General features: G+C 45.4%; 2 non-coding genes across 2 annotated transcripts; both read left to right on the forward strand.

The window, feature by feature from the left end:
* Nucleotides 1–3,992: 3,992 nt before the first annotated feature.
* On the forward strand, nucleotides 3,993–4,111 carry LOC138361909 (5S ribosomal RNA). The gene has a single exon (XR_011227272.1). It is a non-coding gene; the product is annotated as a 5S ribosomal RNA (ribosomal RNA).
* An 8,107-nt stretch (nucleotides 4,112–12,218) lies between these two features.
* On the forward strand, nucleotides 12,219–12,337 carry LOC138361910 (5S ribosomal RNA). The gene has a single exon (XR_011227273.1). It is a non-coding gene; the product is annotated as a 5S ribosomal RNA (ribosomal RNA).
* The last annotated feature ends 10,730 nt before the right edge of the window (nucleotides 12,338–23,067 follow it).

Raw genomic sequence — 23,067 nt, forward strand, 5'->3', positions numbered from 1 at the left:
ACAGGACTGGACAGTATGTCACTTATACAAGCTGCTTTTATTTCTAGTACAGTATGACAATTTTTATTTTGGGGGGGGGGGGGGGTGGGTGATCCTTGACAGTGCATAAGAGCGAAAAGCGACGGCGTTTTGTTTGTAAGAGAACAGGTTGTACTACAAATGACTTGATTTATTGATATCACGTGTATGTATGACACCTAAATTAGTGTATTTGTTTATTTATTTATTTATTTATTATATGTGTAGATGAAGGTTAATTCATATGACTGATGCTAGGAATGTCTGAAATCTCCTTAGAAGGATATTTTGGCCCTGAGAAGGGCCGAGTTTGGTGTATACTAGGGTGGTCGATTTAGCTTATGCACGCTCTCCACGGATACGGCGAGCAAGCTGAATGTCCTTTGGCATGATGGTGACACGCTTGGCGTGGATGGCACAGAGGTTAGTGTCCTCGAAGAGACCGACCAGGTAAGCCTCGGATGCCTCCTGTAAAGCCATGACGGCAGACGACTGGAAGCGAAGATCGGTCTTGAAGTCCTGGGCAATCTCGCGCACCAGACGCTGGAAGGGAAGTTTCCTGATGAGCAACTCGGTGCTCTTCTGGTAACGACGGATCTCACGCAGGGCGACCGTTCCGGGCCTGTAACGGTGAGGCTTCTTCACACCCCCTGTGGCAGGAGCAGACTTGCGTGCTGCCTTGGTGGCCAGCTGCTTACGAGGAGCCTTGCCTCCCGTGGACTTGCGAGCAGTCTGCTTGGTGCGAGCCATGGTGAACAACTGTGGTTTGTGATGGCCGGCGCCGAAAAATTTTTGCTTATATACGCCGTCTCGAGGCGCTTGCTCGAGCGCCATTGGCTGCTCGACTCGCCTACGTCACCCCGTTGCCCCTCCCCTCCTTCCTCTGGCTGCAGCCAACAGGCGGCTCACCTCAATCACTATTATCGCTGATTTTGCTCTATTTTTTGGATTTGTGCAAAAGTCATTTCACAGGGACGTGAAACAGACGAGTAGGCAACTGCAGTTTTGAAAGCGTTGTGAGAAAGCCGTGTCTACTCGACCACAAGCGTAAAGTAAGGGCAGGCAGGAGTTGCAATGCTACTAGTACGTCCGCTTGATGGGATATAGTCGGGAAATCGTGCGGGCATTCGTCAATTCGATTCACACAACTTACAACACCATGACTGGACGCGGCAAGGGAGGCAAGGGACTCGGAAAGGGTGGCGCCAAGCGTCATCGTAAGGTGCTACGTGACAACATCCAGGGCATCACCAAGCCCGCTATTCGTCGCTTAGCTCGTCGTGGCGGCGTCAAGCGTATTTCGGGTCTCATCTACGAAGAGACCCGTGGCGTCCTGAAGGTGTTCCTCGAGAACGTCATCCGTGATGCTGTAACCTACACGGAACACGCCAAGAGGAAGACCGTCACTGCCATGGACGTGGTGTACGCTCTGAGCGCCAGGGTCGTACCCTCTACGGATTCGGCGGATAAGAGCTTGGCTAATCCATCGATTCCACCCACCACCACCTCAAAACGGGACCTAATTAGGTCCCTATACTTTTTTACTGAAGGGCTTAATAGACGATAACATAAATTGTTTTGATATCAGCTAGCACATTGGGTCTTATGAAATCTATTTTTTATCCTCGCATGCCTTAAAGGGACTCTGATTGGGAGGGGGGGGGGGGGAAGGTTTGTTACGTTATATACTAGCAGAGCAGGATCATTGGTGGGGGGGGGGGGGGTGAGGGAGGGAGAGAGAGAGAGAGAGAGATCTTTCCCACTCTTCCTTTTACATGAGGTGAGCTACCCGTTTTATTCATTTTATCCTTCTCAGAGCTGTTTTGATAGTATCCAAATGATGGTAAATGAAAAGGGAGGACACGAATATCTACCCAGAATTCAGGACTGGGCAATCGATATGCATGTTTGAGTGCGAATCTTTTTCTCTCTCAACTTAGGTATACGTTTATGTCGTACCTAAAAGCGAGAACCACACTATTGGGACAAGTATGCAAGGCCCAATTTTCCTAACAAGCACAGTTAATTTTGTTATTTTCGAACATTTCTTTCCAAATTGGTTTATTCCAATTAACAGTATTATATTAAGATCATGAATTGCTGGGTTAGGTTAGGTTAGTTAGCTTAGGTTAGGTTAGGTTAGGTTAGGTTAGGTTAGCTTAGCTTAGCTTGGGTTAGCTTAGGTTAGGTTAGGTTAGCTTAGCTTGGGTTAGCATAGGTTAGGTTAGGTTTGATTACATTTCTATGTTAGATTTAACTCAAATTCAAAACAATTGCCAGTCATTCGGCTTGTTAGTCAACTTGCCTCTAATAGGGGCAATTTGTCTAACAAGACTATTTAGTTTTGTGTGTATATATATATATATATATATATATATATATATATATATATATATATATATATATATATATATATATATATATATATATATATATATATTATTATAGCTTCAAGACTCCTGAACCAATTATAGAAGCATCAAGAGGAAGTGCTTGTGTTATGGGCCAATAGGCCTTCTGCAGTTACTTCCATTCTTATGTTTTTATTCCCATTGGTTCGTGTTTTATCTTGTGTAAATGTCAATCACCTTACCCAAAACTTTGGTACCATATCACCTCACCCATGTAGTATGTATATATATATATATATATATATTATATATATATATATATATATATATATATATATATATATATATATATATATATATATATATATATATATATAATATACAGAGTAAATCTACCCCAAAAGTAATGATTTATTTGTCTACAAAACTAAACTCTTTTTTGGAATCATATGAGGCCCCTCCACTGAGGGGGGGAGGCCTGGATGTTTATTGTCATGTGTATTCATGCTGCTTGCATGTCGTCGTTTATTTTGCCTTTGTTGTTTTTTTGACAGCTTTCTTTGCCTTGGGTGGTTTGGGAGATTTGAAGCTCTCTTTATTTTGGGCTTTTTGTTCCCAACAACAAGCTGCTGCTGCTGCTTCTTTTTCAAGGCTGTAGGTGGTTTGTTGCTTGTGGCGGCTTTCTTGGGAGTTACCACGGCCTTCTTTGCTGCTGTAGATGGTTTCTTGGTTGTGGTGGCTTTCTTGGGAGTTAGAACGGCCCTCTTCTCTGCTACGGCCAGCTTGAATGATCCACTAGCTCCACTTCCCTTGGTCTGAACAAGAATGCCGTCAGCCACTGCTTTCTTGAGAAATCTTCGGATGTAAATGGCGATCTTGGCAGCCTCGACTTTGTTGTTGGCAACAACGTACTTCTTGATTGCTTGTAGAGACGAGCCCTTACGGTCTTTGAGTGCTGCGACCGCGGCTAGAACCATTTGACTAGTTTTCGGGTGAGCAACCTGGACGCGAGGTTTCCTGGTGGTGGCCACCACAGCAGCAGCAGCAGCCGCAGCCTTCTTGGTAGGCTTTGCTTCTACCATTGATGATGATGAACCAACCAAGGTGATGAGAGACGCTCAGACAGTCACGGGGGAATGATGCTGCCGCCGCTTGAGCCGAACCTATTTATGTGCCGGCACGGTACAGAAGCTGCAACCTGGCAACTCGTCCACCAATCACGACGGTTGGTTTTACGGCTCCGAAACCTGGATCCCATATCTTCTCTAAAATAGAAGCATTTGTTCATGTTCTTTGTAAAAGTATCATAAAGCAGGACAGATGAGACAAATATCATAAAAACTGAAGAGCAGATGAGCACACACATGTTTGTATTACAAAAGAAAAATCCACAAATTCATTAGAAATTGGCAGGGCAGGCTGAGGAAGTAGGTAGATGTAAAATGTCTGTAAATGGCGAAAGAACATAAACCCAAGACTGAATAAACGATGTTAAATATCCATGCCAAGGAGACAAAAATATGTTAGGATACAATTACCATTAAGACACCACAAGCAGGTCCGTATCCTGCCGCGATGACTTAAAAGAGTTGGTTATTAGCCACAATGTGTAGGCAGTCTCATGCCAACGGCCACACCACGTTGAGAACACCGCTTCTCGTCCGATCAGCGAAGTTAAGCAACGTTGGGTTTGGTTAGTACTTGGATGGGTGACCGCCTGGGAACACCAAATGCTGTTGGCAATAATGTTTTTTTGTTTTGTTTTGTTTTGTTTCGTTTGTTTTTGTTTGAATGGCTGGCTCCACGGGAAATTCACGGAGTTGTGTGGAATAAGGCCTGGTAAAATGAATTAATATGTATGTCATGTTTAAAACAAACTCGCTTAATATAGATATTGTGTGAGGCTTTATACAAAAACAAACACCAAAACAAAACATGTTGTATATATATATTATATATATCTAGCTTAATCCGGGTTTGAACTCGCAACTCCAAGAATACGCATCACTTATATACACTTTACCACTGGACCACTGCTGCAGGACACTAGCTTGATGCTGAGGTATCAATTTAATGACGTAAATGCCATTTCCACAAATAAATGATAATTAAAAAGTATTTGTATGTACAAATCTTTTCTGTTTTAAAAGGCTACAATATCAGTTACTGATATAATTTGTGTTAATGTTTCTATACCCACAAGAAGGCATATTTTTGCTTATATGTAAAGGGTACGGAGAAGGAATCCACAGACCATCATTCCCCTCCCTTCCCTCCCCACCCCCCCCCCCACCCCCCCCCCACCCCAACTCCCACCTACTACCACCACCACCACCACCACCAATCACCACCAATCACCACCAATCACCACCACCACCAATCACCACCACCACATCTAACCGAAAACCCCCTAACACATCAACCCTCCCCCCAATCAACAGGCGAAATAATAACCCTCAAATGCCTGCCTGCCTGCCTGCCTGCAAGCCAATACTAACGGTCTTCTCAGAAAGAAAATCTCTTTGTATCTGTATTACTTGATGAAATGTATGATTCTAATAATGAAAATAAATTTTGATGTCGGTTGTATGAGCATAATGACCAATATGCACATGATATGAATGAATTAAATAGTGTAGTTTTAAGTAATTAGGTTGTAGACACATTAAGCGGATATGATATTTGACGCGTCCAGAACTGGTGATTTTGGTTTAGTTTTAAATGCACCACCACCACCACCACCACCACCATTGCTTCCCCAGAGCCTAATTAAGGACCGGTAAAAAGGAGTCAATATGTATGTCATCTATAAAACCAAAGAATGAATAAAAAAACACACACACAAACCTACATAATAGTATTAGGAAGATTGTATGGCAAAAAAAAAAAAGTATTATTCCCATTGGGTCGTTTGAACTCGCGACTTCCAAAACACCAGCCACACACCTTACAACCCAGCCACCATAGAGTTGGTATAATTGTGCAACTTTAGTTATAAAAGTAAAGTTTTCTCACATTGTATTGATAACTTAAAGGATTTTTTTTTTATTTTGCATGTACAAATCTTATTGTCTGTTCTATGAAAAGGCTTGATGTAAATTATGTATTTTTTGAATGATTGAAATTGTAGGCACATTAAGACGGATTCGATATTTGATATATCCAGAAAAGGCGATTTATGTTCAGTTTTAAAATGCATCACCGTTAACGCTAAAGGACTGGTAAAATGACTCGATGTTTGCACTTTTTAAAATAAACACTAAACAAGGCCCTTAACATATATAATGTTTGAATATAAATTGAATGCATATAAATACAAAGTGGGAGTGGCTGGCTGGCTGGCTGGCTGGCTGGCTCGGCTGGCTGGGCTGGGGCTGGCCTTGGCTGGCTGGCTGGCTGGCTGGCTGGCTGGCTGGCTGGCTGGCTGGCTGGCTGGCTGGCTGGCTGCCTGCCTGCCTGACTGCCTGCCTGCCTGGCTGCCTGGCTGCCTGCCTGCCTGCCTGCCTGCCTGCCTGCCTGCCTGCCTGCCTGGCTGCCTGCCTGCCTGCCTGCCTGCCTGCCTGCCTGCCTGCCTGCCTGCCTGCCTGCCTGCCTGCCTGTCTGGCTGCCTGGCTGCCTGGCTGCCTGCCTGCCTGCCCTGCCTGCCTGCCTGCCTGCCTGCCTGCCTGCCCTGCCTGCCTTGCCTTGCCCTTGCCTTGCCTTGCCTTGCCCTGCCTTGGCTGCAGCTGGCTGGCTGGCTGGCTGGCTGGCTGGCCGTAAATCAACTCTTAACAACACCACACCACACCACACCACACCACACCACACCATCACTCATCACCCATCACCCACCACCGGCCCCAGTCTCCCAGCCTCTCTTATATACCCGAGCACGGCCCTTTAAATTATTTGAATTGTTGCACTTCGGCCAATGGCAGGCACGATCGCTGCTGCTCAAACATATTCTGGTTCACAAGTATTAATATATATATATATATATATATTCATGAAACACATTAAAACCTTGATCATTTATTCATTCATTACGTCTAGTGAAGAATTGCTTTTGTTCATTTGTATGATTAAAAATGGATAGAATATGAATTCCTCGCTTAAAGTAAAATATAAAATATATATTGGATTTATATGATTGGTTAATATTCCAAGTGATGCTGAATATCCCCTATAATTTTGTTTTGTTTGTTTGTTATGTACACATTCCAAATGAAATCAATATAAATGTTATTATTAATGTTTGAAAGTTGATTGTCTACTTGAATCTCTCTATTAAAGTGTGTGTGGCTCCGGATGGAGCCTGGTTATGGTATTTGTCGCGGTGGGTGGCAGAAGTGCTTACTTCTTCTCTTGTCTTCTTTGGCAAAGAACCTGCCTGAATGTTTGGAAGAACACCTCCCTGTGCAATGGTTACGCCAGACAGAAGTTTGTTGAGTTCTTCGTCGTTGCTGATGGCCAACTGCAAGTGACGTGGGATGATACGGGTCTTCTTGTTGTCACGTGCGGCGTTACCGGCGAGCTCGAGAACTTCGGCAGCGAGGTATTCCATGACGGCTCCATGACGGAGCGCCAGCACCGACGCGTTCGGCGTAGTTGCCCTTACGCAGCAGACGGTGAATTCTGCCCACGGGGAACTGAAGTCCGGCCCTGCTGGAGCGAGACTTTGACTTGCCCTTCACTTTGCCTCCCTTGCCGCGTCCTGACATTGCTGCTGCTGTTGTGGGTTTGTGGTGTTTTAATGCCGGCCCGCAGATCGAGCTTCGTGTTATATACCCCGCTCAGGATCAAGGGAGTCCGCCACTGACCAATCAGCGCGCTCCGCCACGCGACCCGCTCTGAGCTGAGTCGCGAGCGGGATATAAAAGGAAAGCTCGACTCGCGCAAAAGTTCATTATTGTACTGCAACGCCAGCCAGCACGAGCATCATCATGCCACCCAAGGCATCTGGAAAGGCTGCCAAGAAGGCCGGAAAGGCCCAGAAGGCCATTGCCAAGGGCGATAAGAAAAAGAAGCGCAGGAGGAAGGAGAGCTACAGCATCTACATCTACAAAGTGCTGAAGCAGGTCCACCCCGACACTGGTATCTCTTCCAAAGCCATGTCGATCATGAACTCGTTCGTGAACGACATCTTTGAGCGCATCGCCGCCGAGGCTTCTCGCCTGGCCCACTACAACAAGCGTTCCACCATTACCAGTCGGGAGATCCAGACGGCTGTAAGGCTCCTGTTGCCCGGAGAACTGGCCAAGCACGCCGTCTCTGAGGGCACTAAGGCCGTCACCAAGTACACCTCCTCCAAGTAAACGGCTTACTTACTGCCCTGTGGTGGTGGCTTGGCCTCAAACCAACAAACTCGGCTCCATTGGAGCCACACTTTAATTTCTAAAGAGATTGTGAGTGTTAGACACCAATACTATTATAACAAAAACCTCTGTCACTGAAAGCAAATAGCTATAAAATGAGAATATTTATGAAACTGTCTGTGTGTGTTTCTCTCTCTCAGTCTCTGTCTGTCTGTCTGTCTGTCTGTCTGTCTGTCTGTCTGTCTGTCTGTCTGTCTGTCTGTCTGTCTGTCTGTCTGTCTGTCTGTCTGTCTGTCTGTCTGTCTGTCTGTCTGTCTGTCTGTCTCTCTCTCTCTCTCTCTCTCTCTCTCTCTCTCTCTCTCTCTCTCTCTCTCTCTCTCTCTCTCTCTCTCTCTCTCTCTCTCTCTCAACACATATAAGCACTCGGTATCTTTTTCTAGAGATTAGAGATTCATTGTTATGTTCCACATTAGGATTACTATGCAGGCCACCCTCTTAGGTTTGAAAATGTCAAGAAAACGGTTAATTTAAAATGTCATCTCCTAACTTAACAGATTAAGCCAGAGGACCGAAAACAGAATAAAACAGGACTGGACAGTATGTCACTTATACAAGCTGCTTTTATTTCTAGTACAGTATGACAATTTTTATTTTGGGGGGGGGGGGGGGGGTGGGTGATCCTTGACAGTGCATAAGAGCGAAAAGCGACGGCGTTTTGTTTGTAAGAGAACAGGTTGTACTACAAATGACTTGATTTATTGATATCACGTGTATGTATGACACCTAAATTAGTGTATTTGTTTATTTATTTATTTATTTATTATATGTGTAGATGAAGGTTAATTCATATGACTGATGCTAGGAATGTCTGAAATCTCCTTAGAAGGATATTTTGGCCCTGAGAAGGGCCGAGTTTGGTGTATACTAGGGTGGTCGATTTAGCTTATGCACGCTCTCCACGGATACGGCGAGCAAGCTGAATGTCCTTTGGCATGATGGTGACACGCTTGGCGTGGATGGCACAGAGGTTAGTGTCCTCGAAGAGACCGACCAGGTAAGCCTCGGATGCCTCCTGTAAAGCCATGACGGCAGACGACTGGAAGCGAAGATCGGTCTTGAAGTCCTGGGCAATCTCGCGCACCAGACGCTGGAAGGGAAGTTTCCTGATGAGCAACTCGGTGCTCTTCTGGTAACGACGGATCTCACGCAGGGCGACCGTTCCGGGCCTGTAACGGTGAGGCTTCTTCACACCCCCTGTGGCAGGAGCAGACTTGCGTGCTGCCTTGGTGGCCAGCTGCTTACGAGGAGCCTTGCCTCCCGTGGACTTGCGAGCAGTCTGCTTGGTGCGAGCCATGGTGAACAACTGTGGTTTGTGATGGCCGGCGCCGAAAAATTTTTGCTTATATACGCCGTCTCGAGGCGCTTGCTCGAGCGCCATTGGCTGCTCGACTCGCCTACGTCACCCCGTTGCCCCCCCTCCTTCCTCTGGCTGCAGCCAACAGGCGGCTCACCTCAATCACTATTATCGCTGATTTTGCTCTATTTTTTGGATTTGTGCAAAAGTCATTTCACAGGGACGTGAAACAGACGAGTAGGCAACTGCAGTTTTGAAAGCGTTGTGAGAAAGCCGTGTCTACTCGACCACAAGCGTAAAGTAAGGGCAGGCAGGAGTTGCAATGCTACTAGTACGTCCGCTTGATGGGATATAGTCGGGAAATCGTGCGGGCATTCGATCAATTCGATTCACACAACTACAACACCATGACTGGACGCGGCAAGGGAGGCAAGGGACTCGGAAAGGGTGGCGCCAAGCGTCATCGTAAGGTGCTACGTGACAACATCCAGGGCATCACCAAGCCCGCTATTCGTCGCTTAGCTCGTCGTGGCGGCGTCAAGCGTATTTCGGGTCTCATCTACGAAGAGACCCGTGGCGTCCTGAAGGTGTTCCTCGAGAACGTCATCCGTGATGCTGTAACCTACACGGAACACGCCAAGAGGAAGACCGTCACTGCCATGGACGTGGTGTACGCTCTGAAGCGCCAGGGTCGTACCCTCTACGGATTCGGCGGATAAGAGCTTGGCTAATCCATCGATTCCACCCACCACCACCTCAAAACGGGACCTAATTAGGTCCCTATACTTTTTTACTGAAGGGCTTAATAGACGATAACATAAATTGTTTTGATATCAGCTAGCACATTGGGTCTTATGAAATCTATTTTTTATCCTCGCATGCTTAAAGGGACTCTGATTGGGGGGGGGGGGGGGAAGGTTTGTTACGTTATATACTAGCAGAGCAGGATCATTGGTGGGGGGGGGGGGGGGGGTGTGAGGGGGAGAGAGAGAGAGAGAGAGATCTTTCCCAACTCTTCCTTTTTACATGAGGGAGCTACCCGTTTTATTCATTTTATCCTTCTCAGAGCTGTTTTGATAGTATCCAAATGATGGTAAATGAAAAGGGAGGACACGAATATTACCCAGAATTCAGGACTGGCAATCGATATGCATGTTTGAGTGAGAATCTTTTTCTCTCTCAACTTAGGTATACGTTTATGTCGTACCTAAAAGCGAGAACCACACTATTGGGACAAGTATGCAAGGCCCAATTTTCCTAACAAGCACAGTTAATTTTGTTATTTTCGAACATTTCTTTCCAAATTGGTTTATCCAATTAACAGTATTATATTAAGATCATGAATTGCTGGGTTAGGTAGGTTAGATTAGCTTAGGTTAGGTTAGGTTAGGTTAGGTTAGGTTAGCTTAGCTTAGCTTGGGTTAGCTTAGGTTAGGTTAGGTTAGCTTAGCTTGGGTTAGCATAGGTTAGGTTAGGTTTGATTACATTTCTATGTTAGATTTAACTCAAATTCAAAACAATTGCCAGTCATTCGGCTTGTTAGTCAACTTGCCTCTAATAGGGGCAATTTGTCTAACAAGACTATTTAGTTTTGTGTGTATATATATATATATATATATATATATATATATATATATATATATATATAATATATATTATATATATATATATATATATATTATTATAGCTTCAAGACTCTGAACCAATATAGAAGCATCAAGAGGAAGTGCTTGTGTTATGGGCCAATAGGCCTTCTGCAGTTACTTCCATTCTTATGTTTTTATTCCCATTGGTTCGTGTTTTATCTTGTGTAAATGTCAATCACCTTACCCAAAACTTTGGTACCATATCACCTCACCCATGTATGTATGTATATATAATATTATATATATATATAATATATATATATATATATATATTATATATATATATAAATATATATATATATATATATATATATACAGAGTAAATCTACCCCAAAAGTAATGATTTATTTGTCTACAAAACTAAACTCTTTTTTGGAATCATATGAGGCCCCTCCACTGAGGGGGGGAGGCCTGGATGTTTATTGTCATGTGTATTCATGCTGCTTGCATGTCGTCGTTTATTTTGCCTTTGTTGTTTTTTTGACAGCTTTCTTTGCCTTGGGTGGTTTGGGAGATTTTGAAGCTCTCTTTATTTTGGGCTTTTTGTTCCCAACAACAAGCTGCTGCTGCTGCTTCTTTTTCAAGGCTGTAGGTGGTTTGTTGCTTGTGGCGGCTTTCTTGGGAGTTACCACGGCCTTCTTTGCTGCTGTAGATGGTTTCTTGGTTGTGGTGGCTTTCTTGGGAGTTAGAACGGCCCTCTTCTCTGCTACGGCCAGCTTGAATGATCCACTAGCTCCACTTCCCTTGGTCTGAACAAGAATGCCGTCAGCCACTGCTTTCTTGAGAAATCTTCGGATGTAAATGGCGATCTTGGCAGCCTCGACTTTGTTGTTGGCAACAACGTACTTCTTGATTGCTTGTAGAGACGAGCCCTTACGGTCTTTGAGTGCTGCGACCGCGGCTAGAACCATTTGACTAGTTTTCGGGTGAGCAACCTGGACGCGAGGTTTCCTGGTGGTGGCCACCACAGCAGCAGCAGCAGCCGCAGCCTTCTTGGTAGGCTTTGCTTCTACCATGATGATGATGAACCAACCAAGGTGATGAGAGACGCTCAGACAGTCACGGGGGAATGATGCTGCCGCCGCTTGAGCCGAACCTATTTATGTGCCGGCACGGTACAGAAGCTGCAACCTGGCAACTCGTCCACCAATCACGACGGTTGGTTTTACGGCTCCGAAACCTGGATCCCATATCTTCTCTAAAATAGAAGCATTTGTTCATGTTCTTTGTAAAAGTATCATAAAGCAGGACAGATGAGACAAATATCATAAAAACTGAAGAGCAGATGAGCACACACATGTTTGTATTACAAAAGAAAATCCACAAATTCATTAGAAATTGGCAGGGCAGGCTGAGGAAGTAGGTAGATGTAAAATGTCTGTAAATGGCGAAAGAACATAAACCCAAGACTGAATAAACGATGTTAAATATCCATGCCAAGGAGACAAAAATATGTTAGGATACAATTACCATTAAGACACCACAAGCAGGTCCGTATCCTGCCGCGATGACTTAAAAGAGTTGGTTATTAGCCACAATGTGTAGGCAGTCTCATGCCAACGGCCACACCACGTTGAGAACACCGCTTCTCGTCCGATCAGCGAAGTTAAGCAACGTTGGGTTTGGTTAGTACTTGGATGGGTGACCGCCTGGGAACACCAAATGCTGTTGGCAATAATGTTTTTTGTTTTGTTTTTGTTTTGTTTCGTTTGTTTTGTTTTGAATGGCTGGCTCCACGGGAAATTCACGGAGTTTGTGTGGAATAAGGCCTGGTAAAATGAATTAATATGTATGTCATGTTTTAAAACAAACTCGCTTAATATAGATATTGTGTGAGGCTTTATACAAAACAAACAACCAAACAAAACATGTTGTATATATATATATATATATATATAGCTTAATCCGGGTTTGAACTCGCAACTCCAAGAATACGCATCACTTATATACACTTTACCACTGGACCACTGCTGCAGGACACTAGCTTGATGCTGAGGTATCAATTTAATGACGTAAATGCCATTTCCACAAATAAATGATAATTAAAAAGTATTTGTATGTACAAATCTTTTCTGTTTAAAAGGCTACAATATCAGTTACTGATATAATTTGTGTTAATGTTTCTATACCCACAAGAAGGCATATTTTTGCTTATATGTAAAGGGTACGGAGAAGGAATCCACAGACCATCATTCCCCTCCCCTTCCCTCCCCACCCCCCCACCCCCCCACCCCACACTACTACCACCACCACCACCACCACCAATCACCACCAATCACCACCAATCACCACCACCACCAATCACCACCACCACATCTAACCGAAAACCCCCTAACACATCAACCCTCCCCCCAATCAACAGGCGAAATAATAACCCTCAAATGCCTGCCTGCCTGCCTGCCTGCAAGCCAATACTAACGGTCTTCTCAGAAAGAAAATCTCTTTGTATCTGTATTACTTGATGAAATGTATGATTCTAATAATGAAAATAAATTTTGATGTCGGTTGTATGAGCATAATGACCAATATGCACATGATATGAATGAATTAAATAGTGTAGTTTTAAGTAATTAGGTTGTAGACACATTAAGCGGATATGATATTTGACGCGTCCAGAACTGGTGATTTTTGGTTTAGTTTTAAATGCACCACCACCACCACCACCACCACCACCATTGCTTCCCCAGAGCCTAATTAAGGACCGGTAAAAGGAGTCAATATGTATGTCATCTATAAAACCAAAGAATGAATAAAAAAACACACACACAAACCTACATAATAGTATTAGGAAGATTGTATGGCAAAAAAAAAAAAGTATTATTCCCATTGGGTCGTTTGAACTCGCGACTTCCAAAACACCAGCCACACACCTTACAACCCAGCCACCATAGAGTTGGTATAATTGTGCAACTTTAGTTATAAAAGTAAAGTTTTCTCACATTGTATTGATAACTTAAAGGATTTTTTTTTTTTATTTGCATGTACAAATCTTATTGTCTGTTCTATGAAAAGGCTTGATGTAAATTATGTATTTTTTGAATGATTGAATTGTAGGCACATTAAGCGGATTCGATATTTGATATATCCAGAAAAGGCGATTTATGTTCAGTTTTAAAATGCATCACCGTTAACGCTAAAGGACTGGTAAAATGACTCGATGTTTGTCATTTTTAAAATAAACACTAAAACAAGGCCCTTAACATATATAATGTTTGAATATAAATTGAATGCATATAAATACAAAGTGGGAGTGGCTGGCTGGCTGGCTGGCTGGCTGGCTGCTGGCTGGCTGGCTGGCTGGCTGCTGCTGGCTGGCTGGCTGGCTGGCTGGCTGCTGGCTGGCTGGCTGGCTGGCTGGCTGGCTGGCTGCCTGCCTGCCTGCTGCCTGCCTGCCTGGCTGCCTGGCTGCCTGCCTGCCTGCCTGCCTGCCTGCCTGCCTGCCTGCCTGCCTGGCTGCCTGCCTGCCTGCCTGCCTGCCTGCTGCCTGCCTGCCTGCCTGCCTGCCTGCCTGCCTGCCTGCCTGTCTGGCTGCCTGGCTGCCTGGCTGCCTGCCTGCCTGCCTGCCTGCCTGCCTGCCTGCCTGCCTGCCTGCCTGCCTGCCTTGCCTTGCCTTGCCTTGCCTTGCCTTGCCCTGCCTTGGCTGCAGCTGGCTGGCTGGCTGGCTGGCTGGCTGGCCGTAAATCAACTCTTAACAACACCACACCACACCACACCACACCACACCACACCATCACTCATCACCCATCACCCACCACCGGCCCCAGTCTCCCAGCCTCTCTTATATACCCGAGCAGGCCCTTTAAATTATTTGAATTGTTGCACTTCGGCCAATGGCAGGCACGATCGCTGCTGCTCAAACATATTCTGGTTCACAAGTATTATATATATATATATATATATATATATATATATATATATATATATATATATATATATATATATATATATATATATATATATATATTCATGAAACACATTAAAACCTTGATCATTTATTCATTCATTACGTCTAGTGAAGAATTGCTTTTGTTCATTTGTATGATTAAAAATGGATAGAATATGAATTCCTCGCTTAAAGTAAAATATAAAATATATATTGGATTTATATGATTGGTTAATATTCCAAGTGATGCTGAATATCCCCTATAATTTTGTTTTGTTTGTTTGTTATGTACACATTCCAAATGAAATCAATATAAATGTTATTATTAATGTTTGAAAGTTGATTGTCTACTTGAATCTCTCTATTAAAGTGTGTGTGGCTCCGGATGGAGCCTGGTTATGGTATTTGTCGCGGTGGGTGGCAGAAGTGCTTACTTCTTCTCTGTCTTCTTTGGCAAAAGAACTGCCTGAATGTTTGGAAGAACACCTCCCTGTGCAATGGTTACGCCAGACAGAAGTTTGTTGAGTTCTTCGTCGTTGCGGATGGCCAACTGCAAGTGACGTGGGATGATACGGGTCTTCTTGTTGTCACGTGCGGCGTTACCGGCGAGCTCGAGAACTTCGGCAGCGAGGTATTCCATGACGGCTGCCAGGTAGACAGGAGCGCCAGCACCGACGCGTTCGGCGTAGTTGCCCTTACGCAGCAGACGGTGAATTCTGCCCACGGGGAACTGAAGTCCGGCCCTGCTGGAGCGAGACTTTGACTTGCCCTTCACTTTGCCTCCCTTGCCGCGTCCTGACATTGCTGCTGCTGTTGTGGGTTTGTGGTGTTTTAATGCCGGGGGATTGGGATTGATGTCCATAGGGAATGGAAAGGATGGGGGAGGTAGAGGGATGGGGAGATGAAATTCAGGAAGAGGATGCGGGTGTAGAGAAAGAGGAGGTTTGAAAGTTCGGTGGCCTGTCCACCATGGGTTGACATTTTTGTATGTGTTGTTTGTTTGCGTATGTGTTATGTTGGGTTGTCAGTACATTGGCTGGGGGGGCTAGTGTTTGTGACCTTGTTGGTGTCCTAAAGCACTAGAGCCGATGGAGTTGGCTGAAGGAGGCTAATCTTAGAAACATCAGGGTAGTTACACTTCTGCCGCCACGACAAATGGTTTTTTGGTTTTATATTTTTTTTGTAGGTGTTTTATTTATTTATATATTTTTTTTTTTTTTTTTTTTATTATTTTTTTTTTTTTTTTTTTTAATTTATTTTTTTATTTTTTTATTTTTTTTATTTTATTTTTTTATTTTGTTATTTTTTTTTTTTTCTTTCTTTCTTTATTCTTCATTTGGTGTAGATTGGGTCCGGGATGGGCCACTCATCTGGATCGTCTGGCAGACCGCTTAGTATCTGAGGGCTTGGGAAGGCCTCATCATGGATATGTCTGATCACTTTTTGTTGGAGAGTGATTCTTCTGGTTCTGTGTGGTGGTTCGTGGATCTCGTAGTCGCTGGTGGTGTTTTCTGCTACGAAGGGATCTTCTGGGTCTGGGACATACATGTTCTTCATACGGTACAGCTGTCTTCTGGCCAGGTAGCTGAGCCTAATGTTCATTGGCTTCATGTTGAGCGTCTCATGGATCAGGTCAGTTCTTACCCTGTCCCTCAGAGTCAGGCCCTCTGCAAAGCGAAGTGCTTTGTTTTGTACTCGTTGAATCTTCAACATGTTGGATTTGTTGGTGAGGTTCAGGGGAACGTAGGGGTATTCCAAGCTAGGCCTTATGATCATTCTGTACAGGTGGAGCTTGATGTGGGATGGGGCTTGGTTGAAACGGAAGAGCCTCTCCAGTGAGCCCCGGGCCATCGCTGTCTTCTGGGATACGTACTGGGAGGAGTTGAGTAGCCTGTTGAAGTTGTAACCGAGCACTGTGTTGGAGTTTGAGATGGCTATGGGATCACCCCTGATTCTTATTCCCCCCTCATTTTCAATAGAGAAGGCCATACAGCCGACAGTGCTTAATTGGATCTTTTCTGGGTTAGTGGTGATCCTCCATTTCCTTTCCCAGTTAGCAGTCCTTGCTAGTTCTACGTTTGCCTTACGGGTTACAGTTGCATGCTTGGCCGCTTGGATGCTAGGGTTAGATGTTATTACGTGTGTTACGTCGTCCGCAAATTGTACGATAATGGTGTCCCTATACTCTGGTTGGGGTAGGTCATTTACAAAGATGTTGAAGAGAACCGGGCTCAAGCATGATCCTTGGGGGACTCCAGCTGTTGGGGTGAAGGCTGCGGCCTCTTTTGCCTTGAAGCTGGGGGTAACTTGCCTATTCTTAAGGAAATTTCTGATCAGCCTGAGGAGGGTCCAGTTTTGCGCTGGTAAGTCTGCTAATTTGTACACAAGACCATCGTGCCACAGGCTGTCGAAGGCCTTGTGTACGTCCCTCGTTGCAATCAAAGCTACCTGTTTTTGCTTTCGAATTGAGCTTACGGCGTCGTAGATGATGTTAATTGCGTGCTGGGTTGATCTATGTGCTCGAAAGCCAAACTGCTTTTCTGTGAAGAGGTTGTTGTACTCCATGTAGTAGTTAAGACGGTTTGACATGATTTTTTCAAAGCACTTGCCTATCGTGTCTAAGAGGGAGATTGGTCGGTAGTTGCCAGGTTGGTGGGGGTCTTTCTTGGGTTTGGGAATGAATATCATCTTGGCTGACTTGAATGCTACAGGAATGTGACCCGATGCCAGCATAGCGTTGAATAGGTTGAGTATGGATTGCATAAGATTGCCTGGTAGAAGTTTGATCTGCAGCGCTTTGATCCCTGATGGTCCAGGGGCCTTATCTCTGGTGCTTTTGATGACTCCTCTCATCTCTAGCATAGTTATGGGTCTTGTTAGAGGGTGGTCGTCTTCTAGGGTTGTCAGGTCAATCAGAGGGGTGCTGTTAAGGGAGGCGGCATTTTCTGTTGTCCATTGGTTGACACGTTCAAAGTGAGTGTTGTTGAAGGCTCTGCTGTTTGAAGCTGTGAGTGTCTTTTTCCAGACTGCGCCCATGAGGTCAGCCTGATCCTGTGGGTCTTCTATTTTTTCTTGCTGCTCCTCTTCATCTTCGTCAAGGAATGTGTGTACAAGGTGGGTGAGGCTGGGGTTAACTGATCCCAGGAGCTGTCTGATCTTGCGCCAGAAAGTAGCCGGCTCCCTTTTGTACTGGTTGGCCTGTCTCACCAGGGTTCCCCAAATGTGGCTCTTGTGGGTCAGCGTAAGGTCTATGGTTTCCCTTCTGAGTGTTTGTAGGGTCAACGCTGGTGGCTGGCCAGTTTGGTAGTGGCTTTGGCAGGCTCGCTGGTACTCATTCATTTTGCCTCTGATTTCTCGGGTCGGCTTATATTGGTGGTAAGTCCTTGTGGTGGATATTTCACAAGTGGCCTCGGTTGCAAGCTGGATCCGGTTGTGGATGGTGTTTACTGCTTGGTCGATTGTTTGGGTTGGGAGGTTCTCGAACTCAATGATGGGGTCGTCAGCAAGGAAGGTGTCATATTCACGGGCACGTATGGTTCCCAGTCTGGGCCTGGGTGGTGCCACATATCTGAAGGGGGCTGCTTGGAGGGATGTGACCACAGGGATGTGGTCCGACCCCACGTTCTTGCCTGGGGTTACTCTGCAGTGGAACAGGTCACAATCTCTGTTGGTCAGCACTATGTCAGGGGTGCCCCTCTGGTTGCCCGCAAAGAACGTCTTAAAGTGGGGGCCTTGGAAGGAGAGGTCCCGGTTTTGCATTAGATTGAAGAGCTGCCTGCCCTTGAGGTCTGGCCTGGCAGGTGCGTTGAATAAGGCCTGATGGTGGGCATTCAGGTCTCCTGCGATGATAGTGGGGAGATTCCTGTCGAGCAGCTTGTTCAGAGGGATGGAGGGGAGGTAGGCCAGTCTAGGTGGTAGATATGCGGTGCAGACGATGAGGGGGCCGTGTGAAGTGGTGAGTTCTATTGCAAGAAAGTTGTCGTCTTCTACGAGGATGGGGCGGTAGGAGAGTCCTCTTCTTATTAGTATTGCCACCCCACTGAACCTACCCCTGTTGACTTCCCTGGTGGAATATCCCCAGATGGAGATGTGCTGGTCCTGTCTGGCCGCTGTTTCATTGAGTAAGATTACATCTGGGTTAAGTCTGGCTACTTCCAGAGTGAGAAGGTATCTGTTGTTGAAGAAGTGTCTGATGTTCACCTGAAGGATTGTGATCCCCATTATTGACTATGAGACGGAAGTGTTTGTTTGGCTGTAGTGCCAATGTTGTTACATTCGGTTTGGTCGCTTCTGTTTGTGGAGGAGGGGGGTAAAGCTGTTGAGCCAGGTGTCTTGTTCCTGGTTCCGGTCGGGGATTGGTTGGGTTTGGGGTTTACCATACGTTGCTGTGCCATTGGGGGGTCCTCGGTGTCACTGCTGTTCATGATGTCGACATCCGTGGTGCTAGAGTCGCTCTCTGGTGAAGAGTTGTGGGGGTTGCTTGCCCTTGCTCCGTCCACAGGGGATGGGGTTCGGCTGTTCGGCCTAGGCCTCTTGGTGCAGCGTTGTGTGGAATATATTGTTGTGGGGCTGCGATGTTTGAAGCGAAATTTCCTAGGGCGGATGGGGTTCCGTATGGCAAGGGAGTTTGTGATAGCTTTGAGGACGATCTGATGTGGGAGTGTTTCAGGAAGGGTGGACATAATGCCGGCCCGCAGATCGAGCTTCGTGTTATATACCCCGCTCAGGATCAAGGGAGTCCGCCACTGACCAATCAGCGCGCTCCGCCACGCGACCCGCTCTGAGCTGAGTCGCGAGCGGGATATAAAAGGAAAGCTCGACTCGCGCAAAAGTTCATTATTGTACTGCAACGCCAGCCAGCACGAGCATCATCATGCCACCCAAGGCATCTGGAAAGGCTGCCAAGAAGGCCGGAAAGGCCCAGAAGGCCATTGCCAAGGGCGATAAGAAAAAGAAGCGCAGGAGGAAGGAGAGCTACAGCATCTACATCTACAAAGTGCTGAAGCAGGTCCACCCCGACACTGGTATCTCTTCCAAAGCCATGTCGATCATGAACTCGTTCGTGAACGACATCTTTGAGCGCATCGCCGCCGAGGCTTCTCGCCTGGCCCACTACAACAAGCGTTCCACCATTACCAGTCGGGAGATCCAGACGGCTGTAAGGCTCCTGTTGCCCGGAGAACTGGCCAAGCACGCCGTCTCTGAGGGCACTAAGGCCGTCACCAAGTACACCTCCTCCAAGTAAACGGCTTACTTACTGCCCTGTGGTGGTGGCTTGGCCTCAAACCAACAAACTCGGCTCCATTGGAGCCACACTTTAATTTCTAAAGAGATTGTGAGTGTTAGACACCAATACTATTATAACAAAAACCTCTGTCACTGAAAGCAAATAGCTATAAAATGAGAATATTTATGAAACTGTCTGTGTGTGTTTCTCTCTCTCAGTCTGTCTGTCTGTCTGTCTGTCTGTCTGTCTGTCTGTCTGTCTTGTCTGTCTGTCTGTCTGTCTGTCTGTCTGTCTGTCTGTCTGTCTGTCTGTCTGTCTGTCTGTCTGTCTCTCTCTCTCTCTCTCTCTCTCTCTCTCTCTCTCTCTCTCTCTCTCTCTCTCTCTCTCTCTCTCTCTCTCTCTCTCTCTCTCTCTCTCTCTCTCAACACATATAAGCACTCGGTATCTTTTTTCTAGAGATTAGAGATTCATTGTTATGTTCCACATTAGGATTACTATGCAGGCCACCCTCTTAGGTTTGAAAATGTCAAGAAAACGGTTAATTTAAAATGTCATCTCCTAACTTAACAGATTAAGCCAGAGGACCGAAAACAGAATAAAACAGGACTGGACAGTATGTCACTTATACAAGCTGCTTTTATTTCTAGTACAGTATGACAATTTTTATTTTGGGGGGGGGGGGGGTGGGTGATCCTTGACAGTGCATAAGAGCGAAAAGCGACGGCGTTTTGTTTGTAAGAGAACAGGTTGTACTACAAATGACTTGATTTATTGATATCACGTGTATGTATGACACCTAAATTAGTGTATTTGTTTATTTATTTATTTATTTATTATATGTGTAGATGAAGGTTAATTCATATGACTGATGCTAGGAATGTCTGAAATCTCCTTAGAAGGATATTTTGGCCCTGAGAAGGGCCGAGTTTGGTGTATACTAGGGTGGTCGATTTAGCTTATGCACGCTCTCCACGGATACGGCGAGCAAGCTGAATGTCCTTTGGCATGATGGTGACACGCTTGGCGTGGATGGCACAGAGGTTAGTGTCCTCGAAGAGACCGACCAGGTAAGCCTCGGATGCCTCCTGTAAAGCCATGACGGCAGACGACTGGAAGCGAAGATCGGTCTTGAAGTCCTGGGCAATCTCGCGCACCAGACGCTGGAAGGGAAGTTTCCTGATGAGCAACTCGGTGCTCTTCTGGTAACGACGGATCTCACGCAGGGCGACCGTTCCGGGCCTGTAACGGTGAGGCTTCTTCACACCCCCTGTGGCAGGAGCAGACTTGCGTGCTGCCTTGGTGGCCAGCTGCTTACGAGGAGCCTTGCCTCCCGTGGACTTGCGAGCAGTCTGCTTGGTGCGAGCCATGGTGAACAACTGTGGTTTGTGATGGCCGGCGCCGAAAAATTTTTGCTTATATACGCCGTCTCGAGGCGCTTGCTCGAGCGCCATTGGCTGCTCGACTCGCCTACGTCACCCCGTTGCCCCTCCCCTCCTTCCTCTGGCTGCAGCCAACAGGCGGCTCACCTCAATCACTATTATCGCTGATTTTGCTCTATTTTTTGGATTTGTGCAAAAGTCATTTCACAGGGACGTGAAACAGACGAGTAGGCAACTGCAGTTTTGAAAGCGTTGTGAGAAAGCCGTGTCTACTCGACCACAAGCGTAAAGTAAGGGCAGGCAGGAGTTGCAATGCTACTAGTACGTCCGCTTGATGGGATATAGTCGGGAAATCGTGCGGGCATTCGATCAATTCGATTCACACAACTACAACACCATGACTGGACGCGGCAAGGGAGGCAAGGGACTCGGAAAGGGTGGCGCCAAGCGTCATCGTAAGGTGCTACGTGACAACATCCAGGGCATCACCAAGCCCGCTATTCGTCGCTTAGCTCGTCGTGGCGGCGTCAAGCGTATTTCGGGTCTCATCTACGAAGAGACCCGTGGCGTCCTGAAGGTGTTCCTCGAGAACGTCATCCGTGATGCTGTAACCTACACGGAACACGCCAAGAGGAAGACCGTCACTGCCATGGACGTGGTGTACGCTCTGAAGCGCCAGGGTCGTACCCTCTACGGATTCGGCGGATAAGAGCTTGGCTAATCCATCGATTCCACCCACCACCACCTCAAAACGGGACCTAATTAGGTCCCTATACTTTTTTACTGAAGGGCTTAATAGACGATAACATAAATTGTTTTGATATCAGCTAGCACATTGGGTCTTATGAAATCTATTTTTTATCCTCGCATGCTTAAAGGGACTCTGATTGGGGAGGGGGGGGGGGAAGGTTTGTTACGTTATATACTAGCAGAGCAGGATCATTGGTGGGGGGGGGGGGGGGGGGTGTGAGGGGAGAGAGAGAGAGAGAGATCTTTCCCAACTCTTCCTTTTTACATGAGGGAGCTACCCGTTTTATTCATTTTATCCTTCTCAGAGCTGTTTTGATAGTATCCAAATGATGGTAAATGAAAAGGGAGGACACGAATATTTACCCAGAATTCAGGACTGGCAATCGATATGCATGTTTGAGTGAGAATCTTTTTCTCTCTCAACTTAGGTATACGTTTATGTCGTACCTAAAAGCGAGAACCACACTATTGGGACAAGTATGCAAGGCCCAATTTTCCTAACAAGCACAGTTAATTTTGTTATTTTCGAACATTTCTTTCCAAATTGGTTTATCCAATTAACAGTATTATATTAAGATCATGAATTGCTGGGTTAGGTTAGGTTAGATTAGCTTAGGTTAGGTTAGGTTAGGTTAGGTTAGGTTAGCTTAGCTTAGCTTGGGTTAGCTTAGGTTAGGTTAGGTTAGCTTAGCTTGGGTTAGCATAGGTTAGGTTAGGTTTGATTACATTTCTATGTTAGATTTAACTCAAATTCAAAACAATTGCCAGTCATTCGGCTTGTTAGTCAACTTGCCTCTAATAGGGGCAATTTGTCTAACAAGACTATTTAGTTTTGTGTGTATATATATATATATATATATATATATATATATATATATATATATATATATATATATATATATATATATATATATATATATATATATATATATATATTATTATAGCTTCAAGACTCTGAACCAATATAGAAGCATCAAGAGGAAGTGCTTGTGTTATGGGCCAATAGGCCTTCTGCAGTTACTTCCATTCTTATGTTTTTATTCCCATTGGTTCGTGTTTTATCTTGTGTAAATGTCAATCACCTTACCCAAAACTTTGGTACCATATCACCTCACCCATGTATGTATGTATATATATATATATATATATATATATATATATTAAT

The sequence above is a fragment of the Procambarus clarkii genome, unplaced genomic scaffold (assembly GCF_040958095.1).
Source record: "Procambarus clarkii isolate CNS0578487 unplaced genomic scaffold, FALCON_Pclarkii_2.0 HiC_scaffold_993, whole genome shotgun sequence".
NCBI classification, from domain to species: domain Eukaryota; kingdom Metazoa; phylum Arthropoda; class Malacostraca; order Decapoda; family Cambaridae; genus Procambarus; species Procambarus clarkii.